Source organism: Pseudophryne corroboree, chromosome 4 (assembly GCF_028390025.1).
Source record: "Pseudophryne corroboree isolate aPseCor3 chromosome 4, aPseCor3.hap2, whole genome shotgun sequence".
Taxonomy (NCBI): Eukaryota; Metazoa; Chordata; class Amphibia; order Anura; family Myobatrachidae; genus Pseudophryne; species Pseudophryne corroboree.
Genome location: NC_086447.1, coordinates 770,808,113 through 770,821,626, shown reverse-complemented (window position 1 = coordinate 770,821,626; position 13,514 = coordinate 770,808,113).

Sequence of the window (13,514 nt, the reverse complement as noted above, 5' to 3'; positions counted from 1 at the left end):
ATGTGCTGTTTGGGGAGTATTTTTTTGAAGGGCCATCCTGCCTGATACTGCAGTGTCACTCCTAGATGGGCCAGGTGTTTGTGTCGGCCACTAGGGTCGCTTAGCTTAGTCACACAGCTACCTCATTGCGCCTCTTTTTTTCTTTGCATCATGTGCTGTTTGGGGACTATTTTTTTCAAGTGCCATCCTGTCTGACACTGCAGTGCCACTCCTAGATGGGCCAGGTGTTTGTGTCGGCCACTAGGGTCGCTTAGCTTAGTCACACAGCTTCCTCATTGAGCCTCTTTTTTTCTTTGCATCATGTGCTGTTTGGGGACAATTTTTTTGAAGTGCCATCCTATCTGACACTGCAGTGCCACTCTTAGATGGGCCAGGTGTTTGTGTCGGCCACTTGTGTCGCTTAGCCATCCAGCGACCTCGGTGCAAATTTTAGGACTAAAAATAATATTGTGAGGTGTGAGGTGTTCAGAATAGACTGGAAATGAGTGGAAATTATGGTTATTGAGGTTAATAATACTATGGGATCAAAATGACCCCCAAATTCTATGATTTAAGCTGTTTTTTAGTGTTTTTTGAAAAAAACATCCGAATCCAAAACACACCCGAATCCGACAAAAAATTTCCGGTGAGGTTTTGCCAAAACGCGTCCGAACCCAAAACACGGCCGCGGAACCGAACCCTTAACCAAAACACAAAACCCGAAAAATTTCCGGTGCACATCACTAGTTCTGTTCATACTGTTAACTGGTTGCGTATATTCCAGGTTATACGGTGTGGATGGTGTGGGCTGGTATGAATCTCGCCCTTAGATTAACAAAAATCCTTTCCTCGTACTGTCCGTCTCCTCTGGGCACAGTTTCTCTAACTGAGGTCTGGAGGAGGGGCATAGAGGGAGGAACCAGTACACACCCATTCTATCCTAAAGTCTTTAGAGTGCCCATGTCTCCTGCGGAGCCCATCTATACCCCATGGTCCTTACGGAGTCCCCAGCATCCTCTACGGACTAGGAGAAAAAGATTTACCGGTAGGTTTAAAATCTTATTATTCCCTCTATCTTTTGTGTGAGTGGGGTACGCCCTTGAGCAGCTCCTAAAAATCTGTATTCCCATTGTTACCTCCTTAAAAACATACATTGTATTTCTTTTGTTATATTTTTTTATATCTGGGTACCCATTCCGGACACACATCATCAGAAGAAGAACTTGAAATACGAGAAATTCTCTGCACCTCTTCTAAAAAGGGATATATTAGCATTTTTTTTATTAAGTGCACTGTGTGTTATACAGGTCCAAAGTCTGTGTTGTTTGAAATTGTGTTTTAAATGTGGTGACATTTATTATTTGAACTTGAACAAACTGAGCTGCTTTGCGCCACATTGACGCACCCTCCCCAAAAAAACCTCTCTTATTGGCTTGCTCGGTGTTGAACTGGGGCATGAAGGCCCCACCGGGGGAATGCAGTGGTAAGGACCCATGCTCAGAGGCTTGGCTCACCACTAGCGAGTGCATGGTCTGGACCCCTTCATAAATGTACATTGTAAATATTCCTATTGCATGCATGATAATGGTACAGATTAATAAAAGCAATGCACTGTAGAAAATAAACCATAGTCCTGTGCAGTGTAATGTAACGTGTATAATGTATGAGTTGGAGTGGAAATGCCAGCGTTCTGGGTACTGGCAATCAGAATTCTGACCACGGCATCCAGATGGTTAGAATCCCATCAGGGGTCGGGTAAGTATGCTAACCCTCCCACCCAAACCCCCCTTCCCTTCCCCCAGAGGCTTCCCTAATGTAGAATTTAAGTGCACAATCTGGAACCTGATACCTAGAGGAGGGGGTGGGCCGTGAGGCAGTGGTTTTCCCTGAACCCTTGTGGGGCTGTCCAACCCTGGGCTTGTTGGAGGGGCATGGGTCAGTTGCCAAGGGATACATTGTCCCTTTACAGAACTGCTGAAGTGAAGCCCAGGCCCTCCCCTTCCCTCCTACTTACTGGCCTTCCGGGACCGGAGGGAAGAGCAGCAGAGTCACCGGCAGCCATGTGTCAGCATTGGAGAGACCCCGGAGAGCACCCAGCCGCCCTCCTGTATTCCACTCACACCCGAGTGAAGCGTGGTTACAGCTCAGCTCCCAACGGCAACTCCTGCTGCCCACCCAGTCCACCATGCCCTTCCAGCTCCCGCCCAGCCCCAGGTGTTCCCTGTCTGCCTGCGTGTGGAGCACCACCGAGCTCGCCCCCAATCAGCAGCTCCCCACACTCCTTTCTGCCCCCCTATTTGCACAGTGTGTGGCAGCCGTTCTGAGCAGCCAGTGGTGCCGCACACATTTTTTCCCCCACTTCCACCCCCCCCCCCCCACCCCCACCCCCACCCTGCAGTACCAGGAACCATCCCTGCCCTTGTGCTCCCAAGGGAGATTTTGAAAAGGAAATAATGTAAGATCTGACAGGTACAAAAAAGTCAATTAATTGCACGCTTAATAAAGGTACTGTACTTAACTTGCAATTTAAAGAAACAAAGAAAAAAAAAGTGGTATTGCTGCCTAAATTACACAACGGGGGTTAAATTCTTAAATATGTATATCTGCCCTAACATTTCATAAATGTGTTTCTTTATAAGAGGCAATTGTAAAATGTATTTAGAAGTAGATAAATTGGAGCATTACAGTAACTTAGTTACTATACCAGTGAGAAGATAGAACACACATAGTAACACAGCAGTTGTTTATGTTCTCAACATGTGACTCACTATAGACATGAAAGGTAGTATTTCCCATTGCATACATGATTTAGTATCATTCACAGTTTTGCATGGTTTGCTAATATTGTATGAAATATTCTTTCTCATACGTCCTAGAGGATGCTGGGGACGACATCAAGACCATGGGGTATAGACGGGATCCGCAGGAGACGTGTTCTGGCTCCTCCCCCTATGCCCCTCCTCCAAACTTCAGTTTTAGAAATGTGCCCAGGTCGACTGGATGCACTCTGAGGAGCTCTACTGAGTTTCTCTGAAGAGACTTATGTTAGGTTTTTTATTTTCAGGGAGATCTGCTGGCATCAGACTCCCTGCTTCGTGGGACTGAGAGGGCAGAAGCAGGGCCGGTTCGAGGGCTTTCAGCGCCCCGGGCGGTCAATATGGGCGTGGCTTCATACAGGGGGCATGGTCAGTTACACCCCCTGTACAGTAGTAGCGCCACTGAAATGATGTGCGGTGCGCGATGACATCATCGCGCACCGCACAGCAAAGGTCCTCTCCACGAAGGGAAATTAGACGCTACGCGTCTAGTTCCCTTCACAGCGGGGGGCAGCGGCAGCGGGTCAGAGCGGGGCACAGCAGCAGCGGATCTTGCCAAGGCAGCGCTCCGGGCAAAAGTCCTGCTTGCCCGTGGCAAGATCCGCTACTGGAGGAAGCAGAACCAACTTCCTCAGAGTTTCATGGCTCTGCTTCTGGCTGACAGGACACCATTAGCTCCTGAAGGGAACTGAACGCTAGCCCTGTCTAGATGCTCACTCCCACAGCACGCCGTCACCCCGCTCACAGAGCCAGAAGTCAGAAGACAGGTGAGTATGAGAAGATTGAACTTCAATCAAGTAAGTGACGGCTGAGGTACGACGCGGCTGGCGGGAGCGCAGCGCGCCATTGCTGCCCACACACACAGGCACTGCAGGGTGCAGGGCACGCGGGGGGCGCCCGGGGCAGCAAAATACCTCTATAAACTGGCTAATAGGAGGCATAAGATGCCCAGGCACAGCCCTACCCCCGCCAGTATAAATATTACAAACAGTCTGAGGGGAAAAGGGCGGAGCTTCTTCCTCAGGCAGCCAGCACACTGCTCGGCACCATTTTCTCTCTCTCTCCTCAGGCTGCAGAGATATAGCTGGTCCTCCATCACTTCTGACTACAAGTATTCAGGGTGTAAATAAGGGGGGCACAAAGCGATTTGGGTGCTTTACAAATGTGTTTCTCTAACGTCCTAGAGGATGCTGGGACTCCGTAAGGACCATGGGGATAGACGGGCTCCGCAGGAGACATGGGCACTTTAAGAAAGACTTTAGATCTGGTGTGCACTGGCTCCTCCCTCTATGCCCCTCCTCCAGACCTCAGTTTGATACTGTGCCCAGAGGAGATGGGTGCACTTCAGGGAGCTCTCCTGAGCTTCCTGACAGAAAGTATATTTGTTAGGTTTTTTATTTTCAGGGAGCCTGCTGGCAACAGACTCCCTTCATTGAGGGGCTGAGGGGAGAGAAGCAGACCTACTTCTGTGAGTTTCAAGGCTCTGCTTCTTAGGCTACTGGACACCATTAGCTCCAGAGGGAGTCAGAACACAGGTCTCACCCTGGAGTTCGTCCCGGAGCCGCGCCGCCGTCCTCCTCACAGAGCCGGAAGATAGAAGCCGGGTGAGTATGAGAAGAAAAGAAGACTTCAGAGGCGGCAGAAGACTTCATGATCTTCACTGAGGTAACACACAGCAGTGCAGCTGTGCGCCATTGCTCCCACACACCTCACTCACGGCAGTCATTGTAAGGGTGCAGGGTGCAGGGCGCAGGGGGGGCGCCCTGGGCAGCAATATAAACCTCATTTCTGGCAAAAGAGATATATATATATATACAGCTAGGCACTGTATATATAAAGAGCCCCCGCCAGTTTTTATTGTATTTAAGCGGGACAGAAGCCCGCCGCCGAGGGGGCGGGGCTTCTCCCTCAGCACTCACCAGCACCATTTTCTCCACAGCACAGCTGAGGGGAAGCTCCCCGGACTCTCCCCTGCTTATCCACGGTGAAAGGGGGTTTCAGAGAAGAGGGGGGGGGGGGGCACATAATTGGCAGCAAATAATAGTATTACAGCACTACTGGGTAAACACATTGTGTGTATTTCCTGGGGTATTAGCGCTGGGTGTGTGCTGGCATACTCTCTCTCTGTCTCTCCAAAGGGCCTTGTGAGGGAACTGTCTTCAGATAAGAGGATTCCCTGAGTGTGTGGTGTGTCGGTACGTGTGTGTCGACATGTCTGAGGTAAAAGGCTCTTCTAAGGAGGAGATGGAGCAAATGTGTGTGTGGTGTCTCCGTCGACAACGCCGACACCTGACTGGCAGGGACGTGCAGTCAGGGGAGGCAGTGCCTCCCCTGTCATTAATGAGTAAAATAATACAAAGAAGATACTTATGACACATAAGTATCTTCTTTATTATTTTGCTCATCATTAAAGTGTTCCTAATCAGTTTGGGAGGCACCGATCGTGGTGCCTCCCGTAGTGATTGGGAAAAGATATGGGAGCGGGGGGCGGGCGGGGCCTAGCAATGGGCAGGAAAAGCCCATTGAAATAACATGGGAAAGCGGCACCATTAGAGGTGCCGCTTTCCTACAGGGACGTGCTTTCAACCTATGAAAGCACGTCCCTGTGAGTGAGGCCACAGTGATTGGCCAGCGGATTCGTCACTGGATCCGCTGTCAATCACTGTGTGGGCGTCGGTGGAGGTGCGGGATGCGGCGGGCCGGGCGGCGGAGATGCGGGCGGCGGCGGGACGCGGCATTCAGGCTTATTGTGCACTGTGCAGAGTTTGGCAGCGGAAGCGGTACCCATTTCAAAAATGGCGCCTCAGCGTCATTTTTGAAATTCAAGATGGCCGCCGCGAGCCAATCATGGCTCGCCGCGTCATCACCCCACCCCCTCCCGCTGACTTATATAAGTCAGCGCGAGGCAGCGGCTGTCAGTCCGACGACGGAGGAGGAGCAGAGAAGAGCTCCTGAAGATCGAAGACGTCGTGGAAGTCCTGGATGGGCGGCGGCTATGCAAAAGAGCTTAGCAGCCTCCGCCCACCAAGGGGAAGACGCTGGAAGTCCTGGATGGGCGGCGGCTATGCATAAGAGCTTAGCAGCCGCCGCCCACCAGGTGAAGACGCCGGAGGAAGACGCCAGAAGCCCTGGGGAGGTGGCGCCCCCCCAGGTGAAGACGCCGGAAGCCCTGGGAAGGCGGCGGCCACGCAAAAGAGCTTAAAGGCCGCCGCCCCCAGGTTAAGACCCAGTTTAATAAAGATTTTTTTAAAGAATGTGTAGTGTTTTTTTTTTTATATTTTCTTTACAGGTGGACTACAGGTGCCAGCGGGCCCTTTATGTCCGGGCATGCTGGCACTTGTGGTTCTCCAAGTGCCAGCATGCTGGGGCAGGCTTGCTGGGACCTGTAGGCCACCTGTAAAGAACAATATTACTATTCTTTGCAGGTGGACTACAGGTGCCAGTGGGCCATTTATGTCCGGGCATGCTGGCACTTGTGGTTCTCCAAGTGCCAGCGTGCTGGGGCAGGCTTGCTGGGATCTGTAGGCCACCTGTAAAGAACAGTATAAGCATACAATGAACCCCGCACCCACCGCCACCAGGGGTGCGGGGCATAGCACTGGGCTATCAGCCCAGTGCTGGTTGTTGCTCGGGAGGGGGGACCCCATTTTTATTTTTTGGGGGCCCCACTTTCCGAGGAATTCAAGCCCTGGGCTGACTGGTCTGGGGGGTGTTGAATGGCATGGCAGGGGGACCCCACACTGAGTGTCTCCCCTGCTATGGCATTATCCCCCCTGGCTGGTACTGCCTGGTGCTGGTTTCAGTGGTGTGGGGGGACTGCAATTTTTTTTTTCGGGGGGGGGGGGGTGTTTAGCTGCAGTGCCTCCCCAGCACCTGACCTAACCGCACGTCACTGCTGACTGGATATGTGGAATTAAGTGCTGAGGTAAATTTATTGCACATAAGATTAGAGAACAGACAGGGAATCTACCCATGTCTGTCCCTATGTCGCTGGGACCTTCAGAGTCTCAAAACGCCCACTATCCAAAATAATAGACACTGATACCGACACGGAGTCGGACTCCAGTGTCGACTACGATGAAGCAAAGTTACAGCCAAAACTGGCAGAAAAGTATTCAATTTATGATTATTGTAATAAAAGATGTTTTGCATATCACTGATGACCCATCTGTCCCTGACATGAGGGTACACATGTTTAAGGGGAAGAAAGCTGAGATAACATTTCCCCCCTCTCATGAACCAAATGAATTGTGTGAAAAAGAGCGGGAATCTCCACACAAGAAACTGCAGTTTCCCAAAAGAATTCTCATGGCGTATCTTTTCCCTGCTAGGACCAGGATACAATGGGAATCCTCCCCTAGGGTGGACAAGGCGTTGACACGTTTACCCAAAAGGTAGCGCTGACATACCAAGATACAGCTACCCTCAGGGATCCTGCAGATAGCATGCAGAAAAGTACTTTGAAGTCTATTTACACACATTCTGGTACTCAGACCGGCGATTGTGTCGGCAGGGGTTTATAGCACTGTAGCAGCGTGGACAGATACCTTATCAGCGGAGATTGAAACCCTAGATAAGGATACCATGTTATTGACCCTAGGATATATAAAAGATGCTGTCTTATATATAAGACATGCTCAAAGAGATATTGGTCTACTGGGTTCTAGAGTCAACGCTATGTCGATTTCTGCTAGACGTGTCCTGTGGAACATGCAATGGACAGGTGATGCCGACTAAAAGAGGCATATGGAGGTTTTACCTTACAAGGGTGAGGAATTGTGTGGAGAAGGGCTCTCAGACCTGGTCTCCACAGCTATAGCTGGTAAATCTGATCTTTTGCCTTATATTCCCTCACAGCCTAAGAAAGCACGACATTATCAAATGCAGTTCACCTGGTGGGCGGCAGAAAAACAAGAAAGTACGAGGAGCGTCCTTTCTTACCAGAGGTAAGGGCGCAGGGCGCAGCTAGTTCCCAGGAACAGAAGTCCTCCCCGGCCTCTACTAAATCCACCGCATGACGCTGGGGCTCCGCTAAGGGAGTCCGCCCCAGTGGGAGCACGTCTTCGACTCTTCAGCCACATCTGAGTTCACTCACAGGTGGATCCCTGGGCAATAGAAATTGTTTCTCAGGGTTACAAGCTGGAATTCGAAGAGGTGCCTCCTCGACGTTTTTCCTTATCGGCCCTACCGGCTTCTCCCCCAGAAAGGGAGATAATATTAAATACAATTCACACATTGTATCTCCAACAGGTGGTGCTCAAGGTTCCACTCCTTCAACAAGGAAAGGGATATTACTCAACCTTGGCTGTAGTCCCGAAACCAGACGGTTCGGTCAGACCTATTTTAAAATTAAAATCTCTGAACCTATACTTGAAAAGGTTCAAATTCAAGGTGGAATCGCTCAGAGCGATCATCGCCAGCCTGGAAGGGGGGGATTTTATGGTGTATCTAGACATAAAGGCTGAATACCTTCATGTTCCCATTTATCCACCCCATCAGGCGTACCTGAGAATTACGGTACAGTATTGGCATTACCAATTTCAGGGTAATTGGCGGAAATGATGGTGCTCCTACGCAAGCAAGGAGTCACAATTATCCCATACTTGGACGATCTCCTAATAAGGGCGAGATCAAAAGAGCAGTTGTTGAACAGCATGTCAATTTCGCTGAAGGTGTCACAGCAACTCGGCTGGATTCTCAATATCCCAAAGTTACGGACCAGAAATGGGTTTATCTTCCGATAGAGAAGGCCCAGGAACTAATGACTCTGGTAAAAAAAAACTATTAAAGTCAAAACAGGTGTCAGGCATCACTGCACTCGGGTCCTGGGAAAGATGGTGGCATCTTACGGGGCCATTCCCTTCGGCAGGTTCCATGCGAGGACTTTCCAATGGGATCTACGGAACAAGTGGTCTGGATCACATCTACAGATGCATCAGTTAATCACCCTGTCCCCTAGGGCCAGGGTGTCTCTCCTATGGTGGCTGCAGAGTGCTCACCTTCTGCAGGGTCGCAGGTTCGCCATCCAGGACTGGATTCTGGTAGCCACGGACGCGAGCCTCCGAGGTGGGGGAGCAGTCACACAGGGAAGAAACTTCAAAGGTCTTTGGGTCAAGTCAAAAACCTTGTATTCAAATCAACATCCTGGAGCTGAGGGCCATATAGAACGCCCTACGTCAAGCGGAGACCTTACTTCGCGACCGACCAGTGCTGATTCAGTCGGACAACGTCACCGCAGTAGCTCATGTAAACCGCCAAGGCGGCACAAGGAGCAGAGTGGCGATGGCGGAAGCCACCAGAATTCTTCGCTGGGCGGAGAATCATGTAAGCGCACTGTCAGCAGTGTTCATTCCGGGAGTGGACAACTGGGAAGCAGACTTCCTCAGCAGACACGACCTGCATCCAGGAGAGTGTGGACTTCATCAGGAAGTCTTCGCACAGATTGCAAGTCGGTGGGGATTGCCCCAAATAGACATGATGGCGTCCCGTCTCAACAAAAAGCTACAACGGTATTGCGCCAGGTCAAGAGACCCTCAGGCGGTAGCTGTGGACGCCCTAGTGACACCGTGGGTGTTCCAGTCGGTCTATGTATTTCCTCCTCTTCCTCTCATACCCAAGGTGTTGAGAATAATAAGAAAAAGAGGAGTGAGAACAATACTCATTGTTCCGGATTGGCCACGAAGGACCTGGTATCCGGATCTGCAGGAAATGCTCACAGAAGATCCGTGGCCTCTTCTTCTAAGACAGGAGCTGGTGCAACAGGGTCTCTGTCTGTTACAAGACTTACCACGGCTGCGTTTGACGGCATGGTGGTTGAACGCCGGATCCTAGCGAAAAAAGGTATTCCGGATGAGGTCATTCCTACACTAATAAAGGCTAGGAAGGACGTGACATCTAAACATTATCACCGAATATGGCGAAAATATATTTCCTGGTGTGAGTCCAGGAATGCTCCTACGGAAGAATTCCATCTAGGCCGTTTTCTTCACTTCCTACAGACTGGAGTGAATTTGGGCCTAAAATTAGGCTCCATTAAAGTTCAGATTTCGGCCTTTTTCTTTCAAAATGAATTGGCCTCTCTGCCTGAAGTACAGACTTTTGTGAAGGGAGTACTGCATATTCAGCCTCCTTTTGTGCCTCCGGTGGCGCCTTGGGACCTTAACGTGGTGTTAAGTTTTCTTAAGTCACATTGGTTTGAACCACTTAAAACAGTGGAGTTGAAATATCTCCCTTGGAAGGTGGTCATGTTGTTAGCCTTGGCTTCGGCTAGGCGAGTTTCGGAACTGGCGGCTTTATCACATAAAAGCCCCTATTTGGTTTTCCATATGGATAGAGCGGAATTGCGGACCCGTCCTCAATTCCTACCTAAGGTGGTCTCATCCTTTCATATGAACCAACCTATTGTCGTGCCTGTGGCTACACGGGACTTGGAGGATTCCGAGTCCCTTGATGTGGTCAGGGCTTTGAAGATTTGCGTGGCCAGAACGGCTAGGATCAGAAAAACAGAAGCACTGTTTGTCCTGTATGCAGCCAACAAGGTTGGCGGCCCTGCTTCAAAGCAGATTATTGCTCGCTCGATCTGTAACACGATTCAGCAGGCGCATTCTACGGCAGGATTGCCGTTACCAAAATCGGTTAAGGCCCATTCCACTAGGAAGGTGGGCTCGTCTTGGGCGGCTGCCCGAGGGGTCTCGGCACTACAGCTGTGCCGAGCTGCTACTTGGTCGGGGTCAAACACCTTTGCAAAGTTCTAAGTTTGATACCCTGGCTGAGGAGGACCTCCTGTTTGCTCAATCGGTGCTGCAGAGTCATCCGCACTCTCCCGCCCGTTTGGGAGCTTTGGTATAATCCCCATGGTCCTTACGGAGTCCCAGCATCCTCTAGGACGTTAGAGAAAATAAGATTTTAAACCTACCGGTAAATCTTTTTCTCGTAGTCCGTAGAGGATGCTGGGCGCCCGTCCCAAGTGCGGACTACTTCTGCAAGACTTGTATATAGTTATTGCTTAAATAAGGGTTATGTTATAGTCTCATCGGTCTTGGACTGATGCTATGTTGTTTTCATACTATTAACTGGATAGTATATCACAAGTTATACGGTGTGATGGGTGTGGCTGGTATGAATCTTGCCCTTGGATTAACAAAAATCCTTTCCTCGTACTGTCAGTCTCCTCTGGGCACAGTTTCTCTAACTGAGGTCTGGAGGAGGGGCATAGAGGGAGGAGCCAGTGAACACCAGATCTAAAGTCTTTCTTAAAGTGCCCATGGTCCTTACGGAGTCCCAGCATCCTCTACGGACTACGAGAAAAAGATTTACCGGTATGTTTAAAATCTTATTTTTACTGTGTAAAGAGCGCTGCATGTCAGTGGGCATTCTGTGTTCACAGACATTAAATACAGGCGCTGGGGTTGTGAGATGGCTGCTCCTATACTGTGTCCCTCTGACAGATTTTACTGTGGGTCTGTCCCTCCCCAAATAAGTCCCAGTGTGTCTGTGAGTGCTGTACAAGTGTGAGGCATGTCTGAGGCAGGGAGTTCCTCCCCGGAAGAAGCCATTTTAGGGACACAGAGTTGTAATGTGGTGGTGCTACCGGCACACCAAGAGCCTGCATGGGTGAAAGAGCTACGTGACAGTATGCATCTGATTAACCATAGATTGGATAAGTCTGAATCTAAGGCTGCATGCTGGGGAAAATCTGTGGAAGATGTGATTTTTCAGGATGCTGTTATTCCTTATGCAAGCGGCCCTTCTGGGTCACATAAGAGACCATTTGCAAATGTTGTAAACACTGATACCGACACGGATTTTGATTCTTGTGTCGACGATAGTGACTCCAGAGAGATAGATCATAAATTGGCAAAAAGTATACAATATATGATTGTGGCTATAAGGGACGTGTTGGAGGTTACAGAAAGCACTCCTGTACCTCAGGAGAAAGCTTATTTATGTAAGGAAAAGAAATCCAAAGTCACGTTCCCTCCTTCACACAAACTAAATGCTCTGTTTGAAGGGATGTGGGTGAATCCTGATAAAAATTTTGTATTCCCAAAAGGATTCACATAGCTTACCCTTTCCCGGCTGAGGACAGGAAAAAATGGGAGTCACCCCCTGTTTTAGACAGTGCACTTTCCAGGTTGACAAAGAAGGTAATTCTCCCTGCTCCTGGCACGGCTTCTCTTAAAGAGCCGGCAGACCGCAAAATGGAAACGACATTGAAATCCATTTATGTTACCAATGGTACACTGCTTAGGCCCACAATTGCCTGGCATGGGTGAGTCGCGCTATTGAAAAATGGTCAGAAAGCGTGTCATCAGAAATTGACACGATTGATAAAGATGAGATACTCCTTAAGTTAGGGAATATTAAGGACGCTGCCGCCTACATGCTGGAAGCAATGAAGGATATTGGACTCTTGAGTTCACAAGCCGCTACCATGGCAGTATCGGCTAGGCGGGCCGTATGGATTCGCCAGTGGAACGCGGATGCAGATTCCAAAAGAAACATGGAGGCTCTCCCATATAAAGGTGAGGCCTTATTTGGCAATGGCCTGGATGCGTTAGTCTCGGCGGCTACCGCAGGTAAGTCAACATTTTAGCCCTCTGCGCCTGCACCGGCAAAAAAGACCTATCACCCGCAAATGCAGTGCTTTCGGCCCAATAAATACAAAAAGACGAGAGGTTCCCCCTTCTTTTCAGGAAGGGGAAGGGGAAAGAAGCCCACACGGGCTCCAGGTTCCCATGACCAAAAGTCTACCCCTAATTCTGCCAAGTCCCCAGCATGACGCTGAAACTCCCTTGCCGCTTGGGTGGGGGCACGTCTCAAACTCTTCAGCCAGGATTGGATTCTATCTGGCCTGGACCCCTGGGTGTTGCAAATAGTATCCCAGGGATACAAACTAGAGTTTCAAGACGTTCCCCGATGCCGATTTTTCAACTCGACCTTGCTAGCTTCTCCGCCAGAGAGAGAAGCAGTAACAGCGGCAATCCAAAAATTATGTCAAGACCAGGTCATAGTCCTGGTACCGTTGTCACAACAAGGGCGGGGTTTTTATTCAAGCCTCTTTGTTGTTCCGAAGCCGGACGGCTCGGTCAGACCGATCTTAAATCTAAAAGATCTGAATTTCTTCCTGAAAAGGTTCAAGTTCAAGATGGAATCACTTCGGGCAGTGATTGCCAGTCTGGAGGAGAGGGACTACTTAGTGTCGTTGGACATAAAGGATGCTTACCTGCATGTTCCCATTTATCCTCCTCACCAGGCTTATCTGAGATTCGCGATTCAGGATTGCCATTACCAATTCCAGACGTTACCTTTCGGTCTCTCCACGGCGCCGAGAGTATTCACCAATGTGATGGCGGAGATGATGGTCCTCCTCGTCAGAAAGGAGTCAATATAATCCCTTATCTGGATGACCTCCTGATAAAGGCGAGATCCAGGGAGCAGTTGTTAAAAAACATATCCCTCTCCCTGTCAATACTCCAACAACACGGGTGGATCATAAATGACCCAAAGTCACAGTTGGAACCGACGACAAGGTGTTCTTTCCTCGGGATGATTCTGGACACAGAAGTTCAGAGAGTATTTCTTCCGCTGTAAAAGGCTCTGGAAATCCAGAAAATGGTAAAACAGATATTGAAACAAGGGCCGTAACTACGTGTGTGCCAAGTGGGTTTGGCACACAGTGCAGTTGCCCTGAGGGCGCACGGCCAGCGGCATGTAATG